Genomic DNA, 10,748 nt, shown 5'->3' with positions numbered 1-10,748 from the left:
ACTAAAAGACTGTTCTGTAAATATAATATTCAATACCGGTATTTAAACTATATATTTCACTTTTTTTTTAAATAATACTGCACAAATTAATAATAGTAGGTTTGCAAGTCGGTTAAGACGCTTACCTACCGGTCGGAAGTTGCGCTCGGGCGCGGGTTCGATCCCCGCTTGGGCTGATTACCTGATTGGGTTTTTTCCGAGGTTTTCTCCAACCGTAAGGTGAATGCCAGGTAATCTACGGCGAATCCTCGGCTTCATCTCGCCAAATACCATCTCGCTATCACCAATCTCAACGACGCTAAATAACTTCGTAGTTGATACAGCGTCGTTAAATAACCAACTAAAAAAATAGTAGGTTTCCAGGCGCCAACCAGCGAAAATGCACATCCAATGTTGAGGAACTTGCTTGATTTGTAATCAACAGCAGTTCTCTTCAGTTAGACCAGCTAAACGATCACATTGTCCAACATTCGCATGATGTGGTTATTTATTTCCGGTAACAGTTATTTATGTAACTCGTGTGTAAAGTGGAACTTCTTTGCGCGAGTGGAAATATTCTCAGCACGAGTCGTAGGCGAGAGTTGAATTTACGCTAATGGAAATATTTCACTCCACACAAAAGTTGCATACATACAGTATAATTTTATTTATGATCACAACAAAAAGACATATTTGAAGGGTTCAGAGCCATAGTGGGCCAATCGCCATTTATTAAAAACGGAGAAAGCAAGAGTTAACTATTTGACTATGAGATTTGTAATCAATTTCCAATTTTGAAGAATGTTCATATACGAATATTACAATAGTATTGTAAAATCTTTGTTATTGTATGTAATTTTTGCTTGCAATAAAAATCTTGTAAAAAAATCTTGTAATGTTAAGTGAATACCATATTTTAATGAAGGTTTACATATCATTTAGTTTTAATGTGCATACTTTATATTACTTGCTATGTGTTAAATTGAATTATGGTACTCACTTCATTTTAACCCTCGGTTTCTCCGTTTTTAATATATGGCGCTTCGCCCACTCTGGCTCTGAACTCTTCATTTTCGAGACAAAAATGATGTTTATGCTACTCTCATAATAAAAACATATCCTGCGATGTTTAAAGAGATATAATCTCTAATAGTTAACAGGAGATCATAGATCGATTTGTATCATTGATAGTAATGTCATACTGTTGTTACTCGTATGGTGATAAGTGACATAATATAATAGAAAAGATAATTGAGTATGGAATGAACTTATTTCATTGTGTTGAGATAAGGTTTAGCTTTACGATTTTTAATACTTATTTACGTAGTTTGTGTGTAAAATATAACATTTTTGCAGAGTCGCCTGGAAATATTATTTCAGAAAATACATGTGCAAAACAGTTCACACTACACAAAAGTGGCATACATAATTTAATTTTTACCACATTCATTCTACTCTCATGATAAAAAAAAATATATTCTACGATGTACAAAGAAAACAGGTCTCTAAATTCAACATTTTATTATATATTTTTTATTAAGAAAGAAAGAAAAACTTGCAACATAATATTGTGTTTTTGCGTTATTGTGTCACATCTTTAAACTGGTAATTCCACGTTCCTATTTTGTACAGCCTGGAGACACTTTTCATTACAATGGTCACTTCAAGATGTATATATGTGTAATATTGAATGACACTGAAAAACATTGTCTTATAAATTAAGAGCAGTATTTAAATTAGTTAATTCACACGTTGTGGATAACACTACACAATAAAGTATGTGTATACATCTTCAGGGATTAATTTCCTGTTAAGTTTAAAAACCACTGATGTTAGGAGTTTGAAGCTTCCAAATATTTAATTGAGGCTTTTATACCAAAGCCATCAAATTGAACGGGAAGGCAAGAGTGAAATATTACAAGACAGAAAAATTAAGCGGTTAAAATACATTTAAAACCAAAATATGAAAATAATACAATATAAACCTAATAATTATCAGTACGATTAGTATTTTGTTGAAATTTTGATCTCATTAAATTTTTATTTTGTGTATTAAATGTACAGAATATCCTTGCAAAACTTTCAGTTGCCATTAATTTATCGTATTTTGTTCACTGAAACGTGAAATGTACCTATATTATCATTTTTGAATTAACAACATGAAAATTACAGAAGATGCTCGGTATCACTAACAAGTCAAATTTTAACTATTTCCATTTCATTTGGCAAATCGTTTCGTTCATTCAAGAAATCCTTCACAACATCTAAGTGTAACTTAACACATTTTCTCGAACGAAAGATATCACCGATTTCCTCATAGTAGCTCCTTGTTAATCGACATATCGAAATGCTCTCGTTGTTTTCTCTTGTGCGCAGAGTGAGTTTATACTGGAAATTTGAAGCCTTACATTTGGGTCCGATCAGCTGGAGAACACAGTAAAAGTTTCCGTCTTTTACAGATGCATGCCTGAAGAATATCTCATCCAGAGCAAAAATCACAAAATTATACGTTCCTGGAGCAGTAACGTCATTGAAGTTAATCGAAAACTTGCCACTTGTCTCTGAAGTCTCTTCAGAATGGCTTGAAAGCAGATGTGCCTTCAACTCAATAAGCGAACCTGTCCAGGAACAATAACGACCACCTCCATATGAGAAAGGACACGAATATTGAGTATAAGGACACAGTTCTTCGTGGTCCAAAATCATGGTTGATGGAAACATGCAAATGCAGCCTGATTTCCTATATTTGCATGGATATTCAACTTGAGTTGATATGTTCTCGAGTGCCATATTCCTGACGTTGAGGAACGTTTTCCTGCAAAGTGGACATTTTGAAAGTTTCGGTTTGCAGTTGCTACACACGTTGTGACCAGATTCACAAAACACTATGGGCGGTAGCATATACTGCATGCATATTGGACATTCAAGTTGGTTTAGTAGGCCTTGAATTATATCTTTTGATGTCAACTCCATTTCGGGCACGACCTGCAGCTGATGAGCTTCGGTATCTGAAAACATAATAATATATTCATGTCAGTACTTTAAATTGGTTCAGATTGTGCTAAACTGTTCACGTAGACTGCGTTGCATTCAAGGTTCGCGAGTTCAAACCGCACTGAAGGCGATGGATTTTAAAGAGAGACAAATACCTTAACATGGATTTATTCGCGAAACAGTTAGGACTCTCTGGAGCTAACTATCGATTACTGGGCATTTGTTTAATTTTAAATTTGGTGAGTTTATTATATCATCTATTAATGTACGGAAGGATTCAACTGAATTCAAGTTGTATATATGTAACAAATAAGATTTTTTTTAAATATCAAGTACTTTTCATGTGTAGATCTAGTAAAAACTCTCCTAGAGTCAGGTTTTCAGAAAGGTTACTACGACTACTACTACTACTACTACTACTACTATTACTACTACTACTACTACTATTACTACTACTGCCCTTATTACTACTACTACTACCCTTACTACTATTACTACCCTTATTACTAATACTACCCTTACTACTACTACCACTACTCCCTTCACACTACACATTAATATACAGGTATATATGAGTAGAGGAAGTGTTACAAATATAAAATAATGTAATATACTACTTGAGACTAGTTGTATTCTAGCGGAAGCCTTCCAAATTACTATAGGTATCCTACAAGCAAAACTCAGCTCGAATTTCTCGCGGCGCGCATGCTATACCCTCTGCAGTAGGTGTGAGAGCTTGTTGGGAACGGGAGCACACGTCATCTGCGTGAGACAGTCACGCCCGCTGGTTTCTGCGAACAGAGTTTTCCTTGTTGGATGCCTATACGTACCGATACTCTTTTGCGAGAATGTGTTAGTTTGCAGTTAGAAGCTGAACTGTTGAAACATTGTATCATTATTGCGTTTTCGAGGAAAGTAAAATTTTTGGCGGCAAGTTCTTTTCTTGAATATATATTGTTATTCCTAAACGTTAGAAATATTAATGATATGTATTCTGAAAGAGAAATAATCTACGTTTAAAGCAATGCATGTTTAATTTATTTCGTTTTTAAATTATTATGATATGCTTTGAGGTTATGACTTACAGCATCAGTGTCACAAATATGGAATACTAGTATTTTTAGAATTCCATTTTTATACCCTAGTTTTCTGTTTAGTTACTAGTATTGGCACCAGTAGGAGGAGCGAATACCTCACCTTCCAATAAACTTAGAAAACTGTGGAATGAAAAGGCAATGCAAGAAGCCATAAAACAAGTTCAAGAAAAGTTGTGAGAGACGATTCATCTGGATTCAGTATTACGGTTGGGAAAACACCTTCTAATGAAGATACTGATTGCTTGTTCTGTTCTTGTCTTAGTAGAGGCCATTTTGACTTTGCAAATTTGTTAATCTTATAACTTGTTAATAGTATTCCATATTTGTACCTCCATTTTTATAAAATAAATATGTTACATTTTGAAGAAATTATTTTTTTCAAACATTTTATAACATTTTACGAACTTCTTCCAAGTCCGGTGTACCATTCACAGGGACATTCAACAATAAACAGGACGTTACTTTACATTCAGCATTAAAAGATGTAGTTTCCAAAGTGAAAAAAAAAAAACAATTTTTTTTTTTTCCATTTTTGTAACACTTCCTCTATACATTTGCACGCATATACGGACGTATATACATAGGTACATAATACATGTATACGTAGGCTTACATTGAATTTCACTTGTACTCTTTAGACATTTTAGTTATTCATGTTACAGTGTTTAATTGTTGGGAAGAATTATGAACTTATGGTTTCCGGAGTTATTGAAAAACTCGTTGGTAAATCGTCGTATCTCGAAAATAGAGCAATTGAGTTTTTCTTTTAAGTGAAACTTCTTTAGACAGACTACAAATCGGAATCTGTGACAGACGTTAAGAGGTCTTTGCTTATTGTTGCTATGAGATTGTGTATGTTACTGTGTTATTGTGAAAATGAAAATGTTGACTTTTCGGTTTTTTCTTCTGTGTAGCGTTGTGATATTATACAGTCTAAACCAGTGAGTGAAATTACAATGTTGAAAAGTTTTTCCTAGAAAATGTGCCATAATCAGAGGCGAAAAGAACTAGGGTATGGTGTGAAAGAAAACGTGCAAATTAACCGCCGAAAATTCAGATAAAAGAAAAAAGAGTAGACTGAAACGAGTGCTAGAATGCAGGTCAAGAAAAAGGCACTTCCTAAGGCTCGTAACACACTTGAGTTTTCGCTAGCGAGAAATGTGTTGCGAGAAAGAGGCGATGAGCCTTCCTCCACACACTTGGTGAGTTCTCGTTATCACAGATCACACCTCGCTATGATCATCTATGCACTGCCTTCATGCAGAAAGCATTTTTATGATTATAGTAATGACTCATTGGGGGAAATATATACGTATATTGTCGTACTTAAATATATAACCTGTAAGTATATTGTACTTTACAAATTACGTACGAACTCTATGTTGAATCTGAGTATTCAGATGATGAGGAAATGGAGTTACATGAACATATTTTGTTAATGAAAAGAAGAAGCAGGCCTAAAATTAAAGCCAGAAATATCTGAAAATCACATTGTATCTTACGAAAATAAGGACGAGTTTTGGATACTGGTTTCGATTTGAATGATGATACGTTTAGGCGTTATTTTAGGTTGAATGGACCACAGTTTTTTTGCCATTCATGATATGATAGAGGATTCTTTGCTATTTCCTGATTAAAATTATGTAAACTGTTAAGACATATAGATAAAGTATTTCAAATGATTAATTAATACTATTAAATCTCATCAAAATAAAATATAGCCCTATTTATTTTCAGATAATCTGATATTTGTCTCCAGATTTCTTCTTTAAGTTTCGTGTTCTTATAGTTTTCATCCCGTGTATCATATAAATAGGCCAACGGGTGACATCGTACAAGTTCGATAAGTTTCTGACTGCAATTATCAGCCATCTTTCCTCATTTTCAAATAAAAACAATACAATTCATCGCCACCTGTAATATCTTTTTCTACATTCAATCGTCTTAAAGAGTATAAATGTCAAACATCTTTGATAAATGTGTCAAGAAAATTCGCTGAGCTACCGAGTCCAGCGAGAAACCCGCGCGAGGTTTTTGCCTCGAACGAGAATCTCTTCCAGTGTGTGGACGTCCATTTGAATCCATGTTATCAATCTTTGAATTTTCTCGCAACACATTTCTCGCTAGCGAAAACTCAACTGTGTTACGGGCCTAACCTCTGTTCTGCAGTTCAGTTACAAAGTGCCAATAGTTAGTGAGTGTTTCTACAAGTCTACGAAAAATCAACAAGTACTATGCTTCATCCAACTGGTGTCAGTGATTTAGAATTTTCATATTTCACCATATAAATAGATTAGGCTACATGAAATAAAATTGCTCACCAAATATTTGAAAAGCAATTTATAATCAAGCAGCTTGATTATGTGCCAATTTTATAGACATTATGATGCCGATAAGCCGGTTAATAATCTTTAAGTAATGATATTTCCATTTAAAGCTTACCTAATTCAATAAATTCATTTAAATTTGATTTTTCGACAAACGTTTTCGCTCACCAGTGAGGATCTTCAAGTCTTATAAATAGAACATGAAATAATTTAACATTTCAAGTCCACATCTGTGGAGTAACGGTCAGCGCGTCTGGTTGCGAAACCAGGTGGCCCGGGTTCGATTCCCGGTCGGGGCAAGTTACTTGATTGAGGTTTTTTCCGGGGTTTTCCCTCAACCCAATATGAGCAAATGCTGGGTAACTTTCGGTGTTGGACCCCGGACTCATTTCACCGGCATTATCACCTTCATCTCATTCAGACGCTAAATAACCTTAGATGTTGATAAAGCGTCGTAAAATAACCTACTAAAATAAAAATAACATTTCAAGTACATAAACAACACAAAAATAATTGAGACAGGGAGATCAAAAACCCACTAAGTCCAATTTTTGACAAAATTGAGTTATGGTCTGGATGATGCTTTTTAGTTTGTCCTGCATGCGTGGAAGGCAAGAATACACTAATATCGTCATTCATCTGCATTCTGGGGTCTGTTTTAAAACTCGTGGAACTCAGAACTCCACTTACTCCGTGGCATAAGAGAGTTTTTGCATTCCAAGCTTAATTTCCCGGTAGGTGGCAACACTATCGCTCAACCAGCTGAGTAAAGTCATACGATATGGTATTCAGGATGTCACAAAAAAACTACGAAATCCATGTAAGTAAGATTTTTAAAGGCACAATATCGAGTCGATTAACTTTCAGAAACCCAATACAGATGCATCATTCCCCAGTCAACTAAAGTAGGTACAATTCAGCATTGCCATGAAAGAAGAAAGCAAGGGCCTGCAAAATTTAATACAGTTTATTTCTGAGGAAAGTAGGATGAATTACCAAACTCTGTTTGCGGACAGTAATAATCTAGAATCTAGAAGAACACGAGAGTGAGAGAAAAAAAAACAGAATCTGTAACATGAATGAGACTGTGTTAACATTTTAATATTGTTTGTGGTTTTATTTGTGTATTTTGATGTGCTTTCTGGTAATAAGTGATTTTCTATCTCATATATTTGAAATTAAAAAAAAAATGTAGCAATGTTAATCTTAATAATAAACTTCCATTTTCTCGTATATTCCAATGTTCTATAAGGGAATTATGATATACTTATCTTTTTTTCTTCACATAGCTCATACACTGTGGAAATCAGAAAACCACCAACTCCAGCAGTGTAGCGTAAGATAATGTAAAAATTTAGGTTTTGAAGTATTTAATTAATAAAGAATGCAATTTTACACAATATTAATAGATAAACGTATAATATTTAAAGCTAGTAAGAGAAATAATAAGTTTTTCTCTCTCCAGTAAAATTTGGTTTATTGGAGTTAGGGAGTTTTTGATTTCCCTGTGTCAATTGCATGTGTGCTTGGCATGTTTTACATGATATATTTGCAAATTTATGAAGTGATTACAGCTAATGAATAAAATAAGTTAATAAAAACCTATGTAAAATGAAGTTAAAACAATCCATTTTACAAGTCTTAAACTTCTCCACACGATGTTTTAATATTGTTTTAACTTGATCATTTTAAATCGATTTTTGTTAACTTATTTTATTCTTTGTAGCTGTAACCACTTTATAAATTTGCAGATATGTCATGTAAAACATGCCAGGTCGGATGCACTTTTGTTGTATACTGCAATGGCCAAGAAATGTGCACAGACAAACAAACTTTCACCTGAATGCTCCATGCCAGGTCGGATGCACTTTTGTTGTATACTGCAATGGCCAAGAAATGTGCACAGACAAACAAACTTTCACCTGAATGCTCCATTGTGCAAGCCGAGCTATTAGCTATTAAGGAAGCACTGATATGGACTAAATTTCACAAATTATAATTGTTGTATTTACAGTGATTCTAAAACAAATCTATAGATAATAAGTTAAACTTAAATCCTCTGGCAGTGGAAATCAGAACTCCAACCACGAGAAAGTCTCCAGGGAATGAGACCCAGCGGGGTGATGCTGTGAATGAATGTTGATGTCATAAGATGTCATAAGGTCACACACGTGGGTACTCGTATCTCTATTGGCTATCTTTCAAAGCACAAACGATAACACTGATATACACATTTTTATACTATCCTAGTTACAAAATTAGATCACTGTTAATCTCCTGGTCTTTTAATCCCTCCATACAGGAAATAACATATGCAGGAGAGCGCATGTTTTTTTAAACTGACGTTATGACGGTAATATTATCTATCTATTTCGCTCCAATAGATGACGTAATAGTAAGCACATTCCTTTCACGGTTTATCTCCTGGTTGTAGAACAGTACCTTGTGACAAACACATTTGCTTCTCATGGGTGCGAGGACACAGTGGAACACCAGGAAATGAAAGAGCTGACGAACTGGCAAAAAGTGCTGCAGTTTCGAACTCCAATTTCAGCTGTGCCCTTATTCATATGCGAAAAGTAAAATAAATGAGCACATAATAAATAGGTGGAACAATCAGTGGACATGCAGTAAAAAATATTGTCACGAAAGAAATCTTTTTTCCTAGGTCGACACCCGCTTAAATAGCACCAAAATTATACCGGATTTTATACTAACGCAACTTTTGTCGGCTCTTGGAAAATTCGGCTATTATTTAGAACGATTGAAATTAAATAAGGAAAATGGCTACTTACTTGTCTATGAGGAACAGCAAACTGTGGACCATCTTTTGTTTCATTGTCCAGTATTCGAAAACAGATTTCTTTTGGTCGGAAATTTACACTTTTGTAATGTAATATATGACAAACCATTATTCAATGTGTTCAGGGAAACATGTTGCTACAAAGAGTTTTGTAATTTTATATGTAATATTTTTAAGAACTTGTAATTAATTCAAATGTAATAGATATAAATATTAACTTTAAGTAGTAGGCCTATAGATTGGGTTATTCACATCAAATGAATTCTTATTATAATATAAACTATCAGTCTATAACATAACCCTAATGTACTTTTGGGTAAAATAGGGTTCAAGAAATTGTATATTCAAATAAATAAATAAAATAAAACATGCCACATAAATGCAATTATTTTTGTGTTGTTTATGTACCTGAACTGTTAAATTATTTCATGTTCTATTTATAAGCCTTGAAGATGCTCATTGGTGAGCGAAAACGTTTGTCGTAAAATCAATTTCAAATAAATTTATTGAACTAGATAAGCCTTGGCTGGAAATATCATTACTTAAAGATTGATTCTGTGTATTTAATTTTTGAAATATTAAAAAGATTGGTACACATTTTCAAGTTAAGAAGTTACATTCCTGTTGCGCGTAGAGGCTACACACCTATGTTTTTCATTTTAACACTAGGCCTATTGTACTGTATTCACTTGCTTACTGACTCACCTCAATGAGATGTTAGATCTAAGAGACTCATAAGTCATTATTCTTATTATGTCGACGTCTCAGCGTATACGTATAAAATAAGATGGTACTATAATTATCTATAAATAAATACCTGGTTTCTTCTGCCATACACGTATTACAGAAAAGTTAGTGTCGTACGATGTGTCTTAACTGTACTCTGAATATTCCATCAGACTTTGTCTGATATAGGCCTATCTGTTGTTATCCAGATAACTGGAAATACCTACAGATAAGATACCGTAATTATTGTTAGTTGGGTAACAACAGATCAGCACAAGGACGTAGCTTCATCGACAAAACATATTGGAAATGATTTCAAATTTCCGTAAGCAGAAGCAGTCTAGACCACCGAGAACTACGAAACGAGAGGAAAAGAGAAACAAAATACGTGTTGCAAATAATCTTAGAAATACGAAATACACTTACTTACAAATGGCTTTTAAGGAACCCGGAGATTCATCGCGCCCTCACATAAGCCTGCCATTGGTCCCTATCCTGTGCAAGATTAATCCAGTCTCTAGAATCATATCCCACCTCCCTCAAATCCATTTTAATATTCTCCCATCTACGTCTCGGCCTCCCCAGAGGTCTTTTCCTCTCCGACCTTCCAACTAACACTTTATTATATATTTCTAGATTCGCCCATACGTGCTACATGCCCTGCCCATCTCAAACGTCTGGATTTAATGTTCCTAACTATGTCAGTTGTGTGCAGTTCTGCGTTGTGTAACTTTCTCCTGTAATTTCATCACTCTTAGCCACGAATATTTTCCTAAGCACCATATTCTCAAACAACATTAACTTCTGTTCCTCTCTCAAAGT

The 10,748-nt window shown here is 34.3% G+C and overlaps 1 long non-coding RNA gene across 1 annotated transcript; it reads right to left on the bottom strand.

Moving 5' to 3' along the window:
* Positions 1–1,485: 1,485 nt before the first annotated feature.
* Positions 1,486–10,120, bottom strand: LOC138698324 (uncharacterized). Its single transcript, XR_011331832.1, has 2 exons — positions 10,018–10,120; positions 1,486–2,987 (listed from the first exon to the last, which is right to left on the bottom strand). It is a non-coding gene; the product is annotated as an uncharacterized lncRNA (long non-coding RNA).
* Between the last annotated feature and the right edge of the window lie 628 nt (positions 10,121–10,748).

This window comes from Periplaneta americana, chromosome 4 (genome assembly GCF_040183065.1).
Source record: "Periplaneta americana isolate PAMFEO1 chromosome 4, P.americana_PAMFEO1_priV1, whole genome shotgun sequence".
Taxonomy (NCBI): domain Eukaryota; kingdom Metazoa; phylum Arthropoda; class Insecta; order Blattodea; family Blattidae; genus Periplaneta; species Periplaneta americana.
This window is presented reverse-complemented; position numbering and strand designations above follow the sequence as displayed.